This window comes from Bufo bufo, chromosome 2, assembly GCF_905171765.1.
Source record: "Bufo bufo chromosome 2, aBufBuf1.1, whole genome shotgun sequence".
Lineage (NCBI taxonomy): Eukaryota > Metazoa > Chordata > Amphibia > Anura > Bufonidae > Bufo > Bufo bufo.
The window spans coordinates 1850398-1870287 of NC_053390.1; the positions used below are offsets into that span (position 1 = coordinate 1850398).

Here is a 19890-nt window from a genome sequence, read left to right on the forward strand (position 1 = left end):
TCCTCTCCTGTGTGATACTGTCTGCTGAGCTGTGTATCTAATCCTATCCTGTGTGATACTGTCTGCTGAGCTGTGTATCTAATACTATCCTGTGTGATACTGTCTGCTGAGCTGTGTATCTAATCCTATCCTGTGTGATACTGTCTTCTGAGCTGTGTATCTAATCCTATCCTGTGTGATACAGTCTGCTGAGCTGTGTATCTAATCCTGTCCTATGTAATACTGCCTGCTGAGCTGTGTATCTAATCCTATCCTGTGTGATACAGTCTGCTGAGCTGTGTATCTAATCCTATCCTATGTGATACAGTCTGCTGAGCTGTGTATCTAATCCTATCCTGTGTGATACTGTCTGCTGAGCTGTGTATCTAATCCTGTCCTGTGTGATACAGTCTGCTGAGCTGTGTATCTAATCCTATCCTGTGTGATAGTGTCTGCTGAGCTGTTTATCTAATCCTATCCTGTGTGATACTGTCTGCTGATCTGTGTATCTAATCCTATCCTGTGTGATACTGTCTGCTGAGCTGTGTATCTAATCCTATCCTGTGTGATACTGTCTGCTGAGCTGTGTATCTAATCCTATCCTGTGTGATACTGTCTGCTGAGCTGTGTATCTAATCCTATCCTGTGTGATACTGTCTGCTGAGCTGTGTATCTAATCCTATCCTGTGTGATACCGTCTGCTGAGCTGTGTATCTAATCCTATCCTGTGTGATACCGTCTGCTGAGCTGTGTATCTAATCCTATCCTGTGTGATACTGTCTGCTGAGCTGTGTATCTAATCCTATCCTGTGTGATACTGTCTGCTGAGCTGTGTATCTAATCCCTATGGCACTGAGCAGCCATCCTGGTCTGTTGCCAGCACTTAATATGGCCGCCGAGCCTCCTGACTCTCCTCTCTGCTAAACGTCCGCTCGCCAGTAGTAAAGATGGAGAGGAGGTTTTCCGTAATCATAGAGCGCGGCCGGATAGAGTGGACTGGAGAGCACAGACGTCAGATGGAGCGTCGCGCTGTGTGGGTAGCGACCCCTGGCGTCAGTAACGCGCCACTGCAGTCAGTGAGGGGGAGAGAGCGGATCCCGGGCGGGGTCGGGCACTGAGCAGTCAGAGAGATCCGAGGACGGAGCGGTGAGTGCGGCCCGGGGCTCTGAGGGCCACAGCCCTTCATATCTGTCCCTGTCCTGTCTGCCTGTCACCCGGGGGCCACTTCTGTGCAGGGGCCACCTCCTATATAACTTTCTATACTACTTCTATAGAACTCTGTATGTACTGCGCCTTATATAAAAGTATGTGCCCCCCCCCCCTGTGTATACCACTATGTATACCCCCCTGTATATACCACTATGTATACCTCCTGTATATACTACACCTCATATACCACTATGTATACCCCCTGTATATACTACCCCTCATATACCACTATGTATACCCCCTGTATATACTACCCCTCATATACCACTATGTATACCCCCTGTATATACTACACCTCATATACCCCTATGTATACCCCCTTTATATACTACACCTCATATACCACTATGTATACCCCCCTGTATATACTACACCTCATATACCACTATGTATACCCCCTGTATATACCCCCCTGTATATACCACTATGTATACCTCCTGTATATACTACACCTCATATACCACTATGTATACCCCCTGTATATACTACACCTCATATACCAATATGTATACCCCCTGTATATACTACACTTCATATACCACTATGTATACCCCCCTGTATATACTACACCTCATATACCACTATGTATACCCCCCTGTATATACTACACCTCATATACCACTATGGATACCCCCTGTATATACTACACCTCATATACCACTATGTATACCCCCTGTATATACTACACCTCATATACCACTATGTATACCCCCCTGTATATACTACACCTCATATACCACTATGTATACCCCCCTGTATATACCACTATGTATACCTCCTGTATATACTACACCTCATATACCACTATGTATACCTCCTGTATATACTACACCTCATATACCTATATGTATACCCCCTGTATATACTACACCTCATATACCACTATGTATACCCCCTGTATATACTACACCTCATATACCACTATGTATACCCCCTGTATATACTACACCTCATATACCACTATGTATACCCCCCTGTATATACTACACCTCATATACCACTATGTATACCCCCCTGTATATACCACTATGTATACCTCCTGTATATACTACACCTCATATACCACTATGTATACCTCCTGTATATACTACACCTCATATACCACTATGTATACCCCCCTGTATATACTACACCTCATATACCACTATGTATACCCCCCTGTATATACTACACCTCATATACCACTATGTATACCCCCCTGTATATACTACACCTCATATACCACTATGTATACCCCCCTGTATATACCACTATGTATACCTCCTGTATATACTACACCTCATATACCACTATGTATACCTCCTGTATATACTACACCTCATATACCACTATGTATACCCCCTGTATATACCCCCCTGTATATACCACTATGTATACCTCCTGTATATACTACACCTCATATACCACTATGTATACCCCCTGTATATACTACACCTCATATACCAATATGTATACCCCCTGTATATACTACACTTCATATACCACTATGTATACCCCCCTGTATATACTACACCTCATATACCACTATGTATACCCCCTGTATATACTACACCTCATATACCACTATGTATACCCCCTGTATATACTACACCTCATATACCCCCCTGTATATACTACACCTCATATACCACTATGTATACCCCCCTGTATATACCACTATGTATACCTCCTGTATATACTACACCTCATATACCACTATGTATACCCCCTGTATATACCCCCCTGTATATACCACTATGTATACCTCCTGTATATACTACACCTCATATACCACTATGTATACCCCCTGTATATACTACACTTCATATACCACTATGTATACCCCCCTGTATATACTACACCTCATATACCACTATGTATACCTCCTGTATATACTACACCTCATATACCACTATGTATACCCCCTGTATATACTACACCTCATATACCACTATGTATACCCCCTGTATATACTACACCTCATATACCACTATGTATACCTCCTGTATATACTACACCTCATATACCACTATGTATACCCCCTGTATATACTACACCTCATATACCTATATGTATACCCCCTGTATATACTACACCTCATATACCACTATGTATACCCCCTGTATATACTACACCTCATATACCAATATGTATACCCCCTGTATATACTACACCTCATATACCACTATGTATACCCCCTGTATATACTACACCTCATATACCAATATGTATACCCCCTGTATATACTACACCTCATATACCACTATGTATACCTCCTGTATATACTACACCTCATATACCACTATGTATACCTCCTGTATATACTACACCTCATATACCACTATGTATACCTCCTGTATATACTACACCTCATATACCACTATGTATACCCCCTGTATATACTACACCTCATATACCACTATGTATACCTCCTGTATATACTACACCTCATATACCACTATGTATACCCCCTGTATATACTACACCTCATATACCACTATGTATACCCCCCTGTATATACTACACCTCATATACCACTATGTATACCCCCCTGTATATACTACACTTCATATACCACTATGTATACCCCCTGTATATACTACACCTCATATACCACTATGTATACCTCCTGTATATACTACACCTCATATACCACTATGTATACCCCCCTGTATATACTACACCTCATATACCACTATGTATACCCCCCTGTATATACTACACTTCATATACCACTATGTATACCCCCTGTATATATCACACCTCATATATCACTATGTATACACCCTGTATATACCACACCTCATATATCACTATGTATACACCCTGTATATACCACACCTCATATACCACTATGTATACCCCCTGTATATACTACACCTCATATACCACTATGTATACCTCCTGTATATACTACACCTCATATACCACTATGTATACCCCCCTGTATATACCACTATGTATACCTCCTGTATATACTACACCTCATATACCACTATGTATACCCCCTGTATATACTACACCTCATATACCACTATGTATACCCCCTGTATATACTACACCTCATATACCACTATGTATACCCCCCTGTATATACTACACCTCATATACCACTATGTATACCCCCTGTATATACTACACCTCATATACCAATATGTATACCCCCTGTATATACTACACCTCATATACCACTATGTATACCCCCTGTATATACTACACCTCATATACCACTATGTATACCCCCCTGTATATACCACTATGTATACCTCCTGTATATACTACACCTCATATACCACTATGTATACCCCCTGTATATACCACTATGTATACCCCCTGTATATACTACACCTCATATACCACTATGTATACCCCCCTGTATATACTACACCTCATATACCACTATGTATACCTCCTGTATATACTACACCTCATATACCACTATGTATACCCCCTGTATATACTACACCTCATATACCACTATATGCCCCCCTGTATATACCACTATGTATACCCCCTGTATATACTACACCTCATATACCACTATGTATACCCCCCTGTATATACTACACCTCATATACCACTATGTATACCTCCTGTATATACCACTATGTATACCTCCTGTATATACTACACCTCATATACCACTATGTATACCCCCTGTATATACTACACCTCATATACCACTATGTATACCCCCCTGTATATACTACACCTCATATACCACTATGTATACCCCCTGTATATACTACACCTCATATACCACTATGTATACCCCCCTGTATATACCACTATGTATACCTCCTGTATATACTACACCTCATATACCACTATGTATACCCCCTGTATATACCACTATGTATACCCCCTGTATATACTACACCTCATATACCACTATGTATACCCCCCTGTATATACTACACCTCATATACCACTATGTATACCTCCTGTATATACCACTATGTATACCTCCTGTATATACTACACCTCATATACCACTATGTATACCCCCTGTATATACTACACCTCATATACCACTATGTATACCCCCTGTATATACTACACCTCATATACCACTATGTATACCCCCCTGTATATACTACACCTCATATACCACTATGTATACCTCCTGTATATACCACTATGTATACCTCCTGTATATACTACACCTCATATACCACTATGTATACCTCCTGTATATACCACTATGTATACCTCCTGTATATACTACACCTCATATACCACTATGTATACCTCCTGTATATACTACACCTCATATACCACTATGTATACCTCCTGTATATACCACTATGTATACCTCCTGTATATACTACACCTCATATACCACTATGTATACCTCCTGTATATACTACACCTCATATACCACTATGTATACCTCCTGTATATACCACTATGTATACCTCCTGTATATACTACACCTCATATACCACTATGTATACCTCCTGTATATACCACTATGTATACCTCCTGTATATACTACACCTCATATACCACTATGTATACCCCCTGTATATACTACACCTTATATACCACTATGTATACCCCCTGTATATACTACACCTCATATACCACTATGTATACCCCCCTGTATATACCACTATGTATACCCCCCTGTATATACCACTATGTATACCTCCTGTATATACTACACCTCATATACCACTATGTATACCCCCTGTATATACTACACCTCATATACCACTATGTATACCCCCTGTATATACTACACCTCATATACCACTATGTGTCCCCCCTTTATATACTACACCTCATATACCACTATGTATACCCCCTGTATATACTACACCTCATATACCACTATGTATACCCCCTGTATATACTACACCTCATATACCACTATGTATACCCCCCTGTATATACTACACCTCATATACCACTATGTATACCCCCTGTATATACTACACCTCATATACCACTATGTATACCCCCTGTATATACCACTATGTATACCCCCTGTATATACTACACCTCATATATCACTATGTATACCCCCTGTATATACTACACCTCATATACCACTATGTATACCCCCTGTATATACCACTATGTATACCCCCTGTATATACTACACCTCATATACCACTATGTATACCTCCTGTATATACTACACCTCATATACCACTATGTATACCCCCTGTATATACTACACCTCATATACCTCTATGTATACCTCCTGTATATACTACACCTCATATACCACTATGTATACCCCCTGTATATACTACACCTCATATACCACTATGTATACCTCCTGTATATACTACACCTCATATACCACTATGTATACCCCCTGTATATACCACTATGTATACCCCCCTGTATATACTACACCTCATATACCACTATGTATACCCCCTGTATATACTACACCTCATATACCACTATGTATACCCCCTGTATATGCTACACCTCATATACCACTATGTATACCCCCTGTATATACTACACCTCATATACCACTATGTATACCCCTGTATATACCACTATGTATACCCCCTGTATATACTACACCTCATATACCACTATGTATACCCCCTGTATATACTACACCTCATATACCACTATGTATACCCCCTGTATATACTACACCTCATATACCACTATGTATACCCCCCTGTATATACTACACCTCATATACCACTATGTATACCCCCTGTATATACTACACCTCAGATACCACTATGTATACCTCCTGTATATACTACACCTCATATACCACTATGTATACCCCCTGTATATACTACACCTCATATACCACTATGTATACCCCCCTGTATATACTACACCTCATATACCACTATGTATACCCCCTGTATATACTACACCTCATATACCACTATGTATACCCCCTGTATATACTACACCTCATATACCACTATGTATACCTCCTGTATATACTACACCTCATATACCACTATATATACCCCCTGTATATACTACACCTCATATACCACTATGTATACCCCCTGTATATACTACACCTCATATACCACTATGTATACCCACTGTATATACTACACCTCATATACCACTATGTATACCCCCTGTATATACTACACCTCATATACCACTATGTATACCCCCCTGTATATACCACTATGTATACCTCCTGTATATACTACACCTCATATACCACTATGTATACCCCCTGTATATACTACACCTCATATACCACTATGTATACCTCCTGTATATACTACACCTCATATACCACTATGTATACCCCCCTGTATATACTACACCTCATATACCACTATGTATACCTCCTGTATATACTACACCTCATATACCACTATGTATACCCCCCTGTATATACTACACCTCATATACCACTATGTATACCCCCTGTATATACTACACCTCATATACCACTATGTATACCCCCCTGTATATACTACACCTCATATACCACTATGTATACCCCCTGTATATACTACACCTCATATACCACTATGTATACCCCCTGTATATACTACACCTCATATACCACTATGTATACCCCCCTGTATATACTACACCTCATATACCACTATGTATACCCCCTGTATATACTACACCTCATATAACACTATGTATACCCCCCTGTATATACTACACCTCATATATCACTATGTATACCCCCTGTATATACTACACCTCATATACCACTATGTATACCCCCTGTATATACTACACCTCATATATCACTATGTATACCCCCTGTATATACTACACCTCATATACCACTATGTATACCTCCTGTATATACTACACCTCATATACCACTATGTATACCTCCTGTATATACTACACCTCATATACCACTATGTATAACCCCTGTATATAATACCCCTCATATACCACTATGTATACCCCCCTGTATATACCACTATGTATACCTCCTGTATATACTACACCTCATATACCACTATGTATACCCCCCTGTATATACTACACTTCATATACCCCCCTGTATATATTATACCTCATATACCACTATGTATACCCCCTGTATATACTTCACCTCATATACCACTATGTATACCTCCTGTATATACCACTATGTATACCCCCTGTATATACTACACCTCATATACCACTATGTATACCCCCCTGTATATACTACACCTCATATACCACTATGTATACCCCCCTGTATATACTACACCTCATATACCACTATATACCCCCCTGTATATACTACACCTCATATACCACTATGTATACCCCCTGTATATACTACACCTCATATACCACTATGTATACCCCCTGTATATACCACACCTCATAATCCACTATGTATACCCCCTGTATATACTACACCTCATATACCACTATGTATACCCCCCTGTATATACTACACCTCATATACCACTATGTATACCCCCTGTATATACTACACCTCATATACCACTATGGATACCCCCCTGTATATACTACACCTCATATACCACTATGTATACCCCCCTGTATATACTACACCTCATATACCACTATGTATACCCCCTGTATATACTACACCTCATATACCACTATGTATACCCCCTGTATATACTACACCTCATATACCACTATGTATACCCCCTGTATATACCACTATGTATACCTCCTGTATATACTACACCTCATATACCACTATGTATACCCCCTGTATATACTACACCTCATATACCACTATGTATACACCCCTGTATATACTACACCTCATATACCACTATGTATACCCCCCTGTATATACTACACCTCATATACCACTATGTATACCCCCTGTATATACTACACCTCATATACCACTATGTATACCCCCTGTATATACTACACCTCATATACCACTATGTATACCCCCTGTATATACTACACCTCATATACCACTATGTATACCCCCTGTATATACTACACCTCATATACCACTATGTATACCCCCTGTATATACCACTATGTATACCCCCTGTATATACTACACCTCATATACCAATATGTATACCCCCTGTATATACTACACCTCATATACCACTATGTATACCCCCCTGTATATACTACACTTCATATACCACTATGTATACCCCCCTGTATATACTACACCTCATATACCACTATGTATACCCCCCTGTATATACTACACTTCATATACCACTATGTATACACCCCTGTATATACTACACCTCATATACCACTATGTATACCCCCCTGTATATACTACACCTCATATACCACTATGTATACCCCCTGTATATACTACACCTCATATACCACTATGTATACCCCCCTGTATATACTACACTTCATATACCACTATGTATACACCCCTGTATATACTACACCTCATATACCACTATGTATACCCCCTGTATATACCACACCTCATATACCACTATGTATACCCCCTGTATATACTACACCTCATATACCACTATGTATACCCCCCTGTATATACTACACCTCATATACCACTATGTATACCCCCTGTATATACTACACCTCATATACCACTATGTATACCCCCCTGTATATACTACACCTCATATACCACTATGTATACCCCCTGTATATACTACACCTCATATACCACTATGTATACCCCCTGTATATACTACACCTCATATACCACTATGTATACCCCCCTGTATATACTACACCTCATATACCACTATATATACCCCCTGTATATACTACACCTCATATACCACTATGTATACCCCCTGTATATACTACACCTCATATACCACTATGTATACCCCCTGTATATACTACACCTCATATACCACTATGTATACCCCCTGTATATACCACTATGTATACCTCCTGTATATACTACACCTCATATACCACTATGTATACCCCCTGTATATACTACACCTCATATACCACTATGTTTACCCCCCTGTATATACTACACTTCATATACCACTATGTATACCCCCCTGTATATACTACACCTCATATACCACTATGTATACCCCCTGTATATACTACACCTCATATACCAATATGTATACCCCCTGTATATACTACACCTCATATACCACTATGTATACCCCCCTGTATATACTACACTTCATATACCACTATGTATACCCCCCTGTATATACTACACCTCATATACCACTATGTATACCCCCCTGTATATACTACACTTCATATACCACTATGTATACCCCCCTGTATATACTACACCTCATATACCACTATGTATACCCCCCTGTATATACTACACCTCATATACCACTATGTATACCCCCTGTATATACTACACCTCATATACCACTATGTATACCCCCTGTATATACTACACCTCATATACCACTATGTATACCCCCTGTATATACTACACCTCATATACCACTATGTATACCCCCTGTATATACTACACCTCATATACCACTATGTATACCCCCTGTATATACCACTATGTATACCCCCTGTATATACTACACCTCATATACCAATATGTATACCCCCTGTATATACTACACCTCATATACCACTATGTATACCCCCCTGTATATACTACACTTCATATACCACTATGTATACCCCCCTGTATATACTACACCTCATATACCACTATGTATACCCCCCTGTATATACTACACTTCATATACCACTATGTATACCCCCCTGTATATACTACACCTCATATACCACTATGTATACCCCCTGTATATACTACACCTCATATACCACTATGTATACCCCCCTGTATATACTACACTTCATATACCACTATGTATACACCCCTGTATATACTACACCTCATATACCACTATGTATACACCCTGTATATACTACACCTCATATACCACTATGTATACCCCCCTGTATATACTACACTTCATATACCACTATGTATACACCCCTGTATATACTACACCTCATATATCACTATGTATACCCCCTGTATATACCACACCTCATATACCACTATGTATACCCCCTGTATATACTACACCTCATATACCACTATGTATACCCCCCTGTATATACTACACCTCATATACCACTATGTATACCCCCTGTATATACTACACCTCATATACCACTATGTATACCCCCCTGTATATACTACACCTCATATACCACTATGTATACCCCCTGTATATACTACACCTCATATACCACTATGTATACCCCCTGTATATACCACTATGTATACCCCCTGTATATACTACACCTCATATACCACTATGTATACCCCCTGTATATACCACTATGTATCCCCCCTGTATATACTACACCTCATATATCACTATGTATACCCCCTGTATATACTACACCTCATATACCACTATGTATACCCCCTGTATATACCACTATGTATCCCCCCTGTATATACTACACCTCATATACCACTATGTATACCCCCCTGTATATACTACACCTCATATACCACTATGTATACCCCCTGTATATACTACACCTCATATACCACTATGTATACCCCCTGTATATACTACACCTCATATACCACTATGTATACCCCCTGTATATACTACACCTCATATACCACTATGTATACCCCCTTTATATACTACACCTCATATACCACTATGTATACCCCCCTGTTTATACTACACCTCATATACCACTATGTATACCCCCCTGTATATACTACACTTCATATACCACTATGTATACCCCCTGTATATACTACACCTCATATACCACTATGTATACCTCCCTGTATATACTACACCTCATATACCACTATGTATACCCCCTGTATATACTACACCTTATATACCACTATGTATACCTCCTGTATATACTACACCTCATATACCACTATGTATACCCCCTGTATATACTACACCTCATATATCACTATGTATACCCCCTGTATATACTACACCTCATATATCACTATGTATACCCCCTGTATATACCACACCTCATATACCACTATGTATACCCCCCTGTATATACTACACCTCATATACCACTATGTATACCCCCTGTATATACTACACCTCATATACCACTATGTATACCCACTGTATATACTACACCTCATATACCACTATGTATACCCCCTGTATATACTACACCTCATATACCACTATGTATACCCCCTGTATATACTACACCTCATATACCACTATGTATACCCCCTGTATATACTACACCTCATATACCACTATGTATACCCCCTGTATATACTACACCTCATATACTACTATGTGTATCCTCCCTTGGATCTAGGCTTGTTGTTATACCATCCTCCTGATTATATTACATGTTGGTCTACGCTTGGTATTATACTGTCTTCCTGGTTATATTACGTTTTGGTCTACGTTCGGTGTTATACCGTCCTCCTGGTTATATTATATGTAGGTCTACGTTCGGTGTTATACCGTCTTGGTTATATTACGTGTTGGTCTACGCTCTGTGTTATACTGTCCTCCTGGTTATATTATATGTATGTCTTCACTCGGTGTTATACCGTCTTGGTTATATTATATGTTGGTCTACGGTCGGCGTTATACCGTCCTCCTGGTGATATTACGTGTTGGTCTACACTCAGTATTATACCGTCCTCCCGATTATATTACGTGTTGGTCTATGCTTGGTGTTATACCGTCCTCCCGGTTATATTATATGTAGGTGTACGCTCGGTGTTATACTGTCCTCCCTGTTATATTACGTGTTGGTCTACACTCGGTGTTATACCGTCCTCCTGATTATATTACGTGTTGCTCTACACTCTGTGTTATACCGTCCTCCTGATTATATTACGTGTTGGTCTACGCTCTGTGTTATACTGTCCTCCTGGTTATATTATATGTAGGTCTTCACTCGGTGTTATACCGTCTTGGTTATATTATATGTTGGTCTACGCTCGGCGTTATACCGTCCTCCTGGTGATATTACGTGTTGCTCTACACTCAGTGTTATACCGTCCTCCTGATTATATTACGTGTTGCTCTACACTCTGTGTTATACCATCCTCCCGGTTATATTATATGTAGGTGTACGCTCGGCGTTATATCGTCCTCCCGGTTATATTACGTGTTGGTCTTCGCTCTGTGTTATACCGTCCTGGTAATATTATATGTTGGTCTACGCTCTGTGTTATACCGTCCTGGTAATATTATATGTTGGTCTACGCTCGGCGCTATACCGTCCTCCCGGTTATATTACGTGTTGGTCTACGCTCGGTGTTATACCGTCCTCCCGGTTATATTACATGTTGGTCTATGCTTGGTGTTATACCGTCCTCCCGGTTATATTACGTGTTGGTCTATGCTTGGTGTTATACCGTCCTCCCGGTTATATTACGTGTTGGTCTATGCTTGGTGTTATACCGTCCTCCCGGTTATATTACGTGTTGGTCTATGCTTGGTGTTATACCGTCCTCCTGGTTATATTATATGTAGGTGTACGCTCGGCGTTATACTGTCCTCCCGGTTATATTACGTATTGGTCTTCGCTCGGTGTTATACCGTCCTCCTGGTTATATTATATGTAGGTGTACGCTCGGTGTTATACCGTCCTCCCGGTTATATTATATGTAGGTGTACGCTCGGCGTTATACTGTCCTCCCGGTTATATTACGTATTGGTCTTCGCTCGGTGTTATACCGTCCTGGTAATATTATATGTTGGTCTACGCTCTGCGTTATACCGTCCTCCCGGTTATATTACGTGTTGGTCTATGCTTGGTGTTATACCGTCCTCCCGGTTATATTACGTGTTGGTCTATGCTTGGTGTTATACCGTCCTCCTGGTTATATTATATGTAGGTGTACGCTCGGTGTTATACCGTCCTGGTAATATTATAAGTTGGTCTACACTCGGTGTTATACTGTCCTCCTGATTATATTACGTGTTGCTCTACGCTCGGCGTTATACCGTCCTCCCGGTTAAATTATATGTAGGTGTACGCTCGGCGTTATACTGTCCTCCCGGTTATATTATATGTAGGTGTACGCTCAGCGTTATACCGTCCTCCCTGTTATATTACGTATTGGTCTTCGCTCGGTGTTATACCGTCCTGGTAATATTATATGTTGGTCTACGCTCTGCGTTATACCGTCCTCCCGGTTTTATTACGTGTTGGTCTATGCTTGGTGTTATACCGTCCTCCCGGTTATATTATATGTAGGTCTACGCTCAGTGTTTGTATTTTTTATTTTTTTTCCCTTTAGCGGTCGGGTTATTTCTTTTGATTCTGGACGCCGATCACAGTTCCTAGAGTTTCTGGTCTACATTCTCTGCTTTTATTGTCAGTTTTGGCCTTTTTTTGGAAAGTCATAATGATAGTGCGTGCCCCCCATTTGATATGGAAATAGTGGGCGCACTGGAGATGAGCTGCCCTTATATTGATGTCCCAGTACCTCGGGTGGAGTCCTGGTTATCGGCAGCATGAAGACTGACATGTAGAGGATCGGTCCGTGCGGTCGTTAGCGCTCGACTCATTCGCCTCTTTAATGGAACAATGGAGGAAAAGTGATCCCAAGCTGGCCTGTGTGACTTGTCCTTTACCAATCTAATGTTCATGTGGACTTCACCGTGGACTGCGGGATGTAATGCGCCCGCTATGTCGCTATCTCTACGTTTCCCCTTGGCACCAATCATATGGATCGGTTCGCTTTCCTGTGGAGCACGGACATTGGTTGCTATTCCATAAGCCTGTTTTCTTTTGCTCCAGTCTTGACACATCTTCTCCAACCAAGTCCAACCTTTCTGAATTCTATGGTTTTACATATCAGGACATAATAAAAATATGTCTGATCCTCTGAAGGTCCTAAATTTAAGTAGATCCAGCATCAAATGAACCGCCATACGCTACAGATTCCACCAGGTCCAGAAAAAGTAGGCCAAAATGGAGAAGCCACGTGTGAAGTCCACCCTTAGAGTCCTGGTTTTCGGGATGACTTTCGGTCTCTCACATCGCTCTGGAACAGTGTCCTTCAGATCCTTCAGGCCTGTGGGCATTCGCTTTGTCCTCTTATGGTCCTGTCACAGTATTTCTGTGGGGTTAAGGTCTGGACTTTGGGCCATTGCCGAGCCTGGATTCTGTCGTAGATTTGCTGCTGTCCTTGGGATCATTGTCCTGTTCCTTCACCCAGTGTCGGCCAAGCTGTAGCTGCTGTTAGATGTCCTTATATTGTCCTCTAAGTTGCCCAGATGCAGTGGCTGCAAACAAGCCGAAATTGTCTGCCATGTTCTTTTTAGAAGGAGACAACCACTCCACCCAAGCCATGCTTGATCAGTCGTCTTCTATCATGAACATGTAACCTGCTGATTGTGGCCTGGACAGGCTTAGACTGAGCGCTTGGGTTTTTTGCAGTTTCTCCGCATGGTCTGACCTTGGGGTGAATTTGTTTTGGTGTCCACTCCTGGGAAGGTTGTCCTCTGTAGAATGGTGGACTTGGAAATGGCCTCTAACCCTCCCCAGATTAATGGGTGGCAACAATACTCCTGAATGCTCCAGACCAGCAAACTGCCAAAACGTCCGCCCTTATAGAGGTGGTCACCGTGCTGACGATCAGTGAAGCCCCTGCAGCCACTTGTGTCTTCATTCCTGTGGCAGCAGTTAGGGTGGACTTCTCATTCTGGTCTAGTTTTTGTGGCATGAATACTGCCCCGGGGGAATCTGCGGTGTGCGGGGCTTCATCTGACGTTGGATATACCTCATTTTAAGACCTAAGGACCAGGTGTATTTGTATCATGTCCTAAACATCTGTCTCTTTCTCTGTCTTCTTCTCTCTTTTGCTCTGTTCTCGCCTCTTACCCACTCACTTCCTGTTGCTTCATGGACACATCCTCTTGTTTAACCTCTTCCTCTCTTTGCTCTGTCTCCTCCTGTCATCTCTGCATGCTTTGGTGAATGGACGCATTTTGTGACTTAGGATGAGTTGGCGTTGGTCGTTTCCATAGTGAGTCACGTGCAGACATCACACCCTCTTAAGTCTTGTGTTCTGATCTTCTTGGATCTTCAGAGATGTCTCCTGTCTCAGACGCTGCTTATTGTAGAAGGGTCAGGTTGTCCTGAAACGTGTGAGTATTGCTCTGTCATTCATTGTATTTGGGATTCTCTGAGTCCTCGAGCTGTGGTTTCCACCCTGCGTGTCGCTGAGCGGGCAGGCACACCTCTCGCAGCAGAATTCACGCCTGGAGGATATAGACTCTGTACGGTATAAAGTAATAACAGTGCTGTCAGAGACAGAAGCGTCTACGTTGACAGAAATGACCGAATCAGGAATTCATGACTACAGGAGTGAAACGAGGAGGGGCAATTATGTACCCATAGATGACTATATACAGAGGAGTGCGGCTACCACAGCTCTGTATGAGGACACAGGTTGATGTCCGCTATCTCCTTGTTGGTGTCCTCTCCTCGTAATGGTCGGGTCGCATGATTCGGAGTCTTCTCTTGCAGTACGTGAAGAGGCCCAGGTTCTGACTGCTCATGTCCTCCCTGGGATATGGCGCTCTGGCTGCATTATCAGTCTGGGCTGTACTGCTTATCGGCAACTGTGTCCTTCCTCTGGGGGTGAATACATCATTTTCAGGATGTGTGCAGAGTTAGATAGACCACCTGTCACTTTTGGTGGTATTGGATACTGAATTCAGTTCAACCAGAGCTGGACCTCTGCAGAACACTTTAAGTAACACGTTGTAGTAATTCCGCGACGTCATGTCCCCATGGCCGGCCGGCCGCGACGTCGCGTCCCCATGGCCGGCCGGCCGCGACGTCGCGTCCCCATGGCCGGCCGTCCGCGACGTCGCGTCCCCATGGCCGGCCGGCCGCGACGTCGCGTCCCCATGGCCGGCCGGCCGCGACGTCGCGTCCCCGGGCCTCCCTTGAGCTTCAGTCGCGTCCCCGGGCCTCCCTTGAGCTTCAGTCGCGTCCCCGGGCCTCCCTTGAGCTTCAGTCGCCTGTCAGTCAGGTTCAGAGACCTGGAGACCATTCACCAAACTTGTGACTGTATGTTACATGTAATGCACGTATGTTGTGTGGCACTTGTGTGCAGGTTGATGATGGACTGTTCTGTATCTCCTGCCTCGTTGGGGCTCTTTGTCAGGAGGTGCAGACGTGTGTGAGATGGTGTTTCATACGTGTCTCTGTGGATGCACATTCTTGTATGAGGCAGCAGGATGAGGCTCGGAATGACTGGGAGAAGTGATTATTACGTCCCCCACCCCCAGTTCCTGACACTTCTCTCTATATATGGAGAAGACAGCAGCAGGAGATCTCACTGCTTCCGCCGGCTCCTATACTCCACCATATTATGTATAGTCATCTATAAAAGTGCTCCCCGGGTAACGTTTTTTTTTTCTTTTAACCCACAAAGAAGATTGAGGTGATGAAAGTGACCAAAACCAAGAAGACACTGACCGCATCATCATTTATTATCAATTCTTGGGTCTGCTGTGTCCCCAGTGCCCTATAATCCCTGGTATTGCCCCATGTCACAAACCCCCAGCAGGCCTTTGTATAGCCGTCTCCGTCTGACCTTGACCTGGAGATGTTTCTATCCTCCATGGATAGTGTTCCTCTGGATTTGAGGGGTTTCTTGTCATGTACGCTGTGTTTCGCATCCCCGTACAGCAAGAATGTCAAACTCAAGGCCCTCCAGCTGTTGCAGAACTACAACTTCAATCATGCCCAGATGTGTGGTCTCTGTAATGCTGTCCGTGCGATGGCCACATTTCCCAGACTGACCACTACTCTTGGGCTGAACTCATTGCATCATGTGCTTTCTGATGCTGTGAGTTCCAGCCCAACCGCGGGTCTGAATGTCCTACACTCACAGCATCATTTCAGTATGGGACATTAGACCTATGGTTGGGATGGAACTTGCAGCATCATAGGTTCCTTTTGATGCAATGAGTTAGGCTCACATGAACTACGGTTGTTCTGGGACTTGTGGTTGTCACACAGAACGCTGGTCATGGACCACACATGGCCATGTGAAAGCAGCCTAATGGTCACTGTGACCTCAGAAGTGTTGAGAGCCTCCTGTAGATCCTGTGGTGAAGTTCTGCTTCTAAGAGATGTCTCCCAGCTTCTTTTATTCCAAGGCTGATACTGCTGGCTAGTGTTAGTCTCCTCTTGAGAGCTTCCTGTAGGTCACAGGATGAAGTTAAAGATGTCTTGTGTTCTCCTGCTGATGTTCTCCATCTTTTCTGTCTGGGCTGATCTTCCTGAACAGAGGTGGTCTTCTCCTGGCACCCCATCTCCACCCCGACCTCCCCCCCTTCCCTCCCCAGGTATATGTCTTGTGTATGGTCTTCTCTAATGGAGAGCTCAATATTGGTGAAAGCTTCCTGTAAGTCCTGGACTGAAGTTCTGGATGTTTTGTATTCTCCTGCTGATGTTACCCATGTTCTCTTCCTGGATGATGGTCGTCTCCTCCTGGTATTCCACCCCCCCCCCCTATGTACGTGTCCTGTGTATGGCCTTTTTCTAATTGTCAGCTCAGTAGTGGTGAACGCTTCCTGTAGGTCCCAGGATGACGTTCTGGTATCTTATAGACTTATTGTGTTCTCCTCCTTTACTTCCTGGATCATGGTCGTCTCCTCCTGGTACCCCATCCCCCCATGTACATGTCCTGTGTATGGCCTTTCTCTAATGGCCAGCTCAGTAGTGGTGAACGCTTCCTGTAGGTCCCAGGATGAAGTTCTGGCATCTTATAGACGTATTGTGTTCTCCTCCTTTACTTCCTGGATCATGGTCGTCTCCTCCTGGTCCCCCCATGTACATGTCCTGTGTATGGCCTTTCTCTAATGGTCAGCTCAGTAGTGGTGAACGCTTCCTGTAGGTCCCAGGATGAAGTTCTGGCATCTTATAGACGTATTGTGTTCTCCTCCTTTACTTCCTGGATGATGGTCGTCTCCTCCTGGTACCCCCCCATGTACATGTCCTGTGTATGGCCTACTCTAATGGTCATCTCAGTAGTGGTGAACGCTTCCTGTAGGTCCCAGGATGAAGTTCTGGCATCTTAAAGACGTATTGTGTTCTCCGCCTTTACTTCCTGGATCATGGTCGTCTCCTCCTGGTCCCCCCCCATGTACATGTCCTGTGTATGGCCTTTCTCTAATGGTCAGCTCAGTAGTGGTGAACGCTTCCTGTAGGTCCCAGGATGAAGTTCTGGCATCTTATAGACGTATTGTGTTCTCCTCCTTTACTTCCTGGATCATGGTCGTCTCCTCCTGGTCCCCCCCATGTACATGTCCTGTGTATGGCCTTTCTCTAATGGTCAGCTCAGTAGTGGTGAACGCTTCCTGTAGGTCCCAGGATGAAGTTCTGGCATCTTATAGACGTATTGTGTTCTCCTCCTTTACTTCCTGGATCATGGTCGTCTCCTCCTGGTACCCCCCCATGTACATGTCCTGTGTATGGCCTACTCTAATGGTCATCTCAGTAGTGGTGAACGCTTCCTGTAGGTCCCAGGATGAAGTTCTGGCATCTTAAAGACGTATTGTGTTCTCTGCCTTTACTTCCTGGATCATGGTCGTCTCCTCCTGGTATCCCATCCCCCCATGTACATGTCCTGTGTATGGCCTTTCTCTAATGGTCAGCTCAGTAGTGGTGAACGCTTCCTGTAGGTCCCAGGATGAAGTTCTGGCATCTTATAGACGTATTGTGTACTCCTCCTTTACTTCCTGGATCATGGTCGTCTCCTCCTGGTACCCCCCCATGTACATGTCCTGTGTATGGCCTTTCTCTAATGGTCAGCTCAGTAGTGGTGAACGCTTC

General features: G+C 42.8%; 1 protein-coding gene across 5 annotated transcripts in view; it reads left to right on the forward strand.

The window, feature by feature from the left end:
• The first annotated feature begins 1054 nt into the window (after positions 1-1054).
• TLN1 (talin 1) overlaps positions 1055-19890 on the forward strand; it is a 131044-nt gene continuing 112208 nt past the window's right edge. For 2 of the 5 annotated variants that reach the window (XM_040420671.1, XM_040420675.1), the window contains exon 1: positions 1055-1125. The gene's annotated coding sequence lies outside the window, so the exon portion shown is untranslated. Of the gene's footprint in view, positions 1126-1241; positions 1260-16008; positions 16185-16547; positions 16566-19890 lie in introns of those variants that run through there. The other 3 variants (XM_040420674.1, XM_040420672.1, XM_040420673.1) reach the window with 3 other exon arrangements.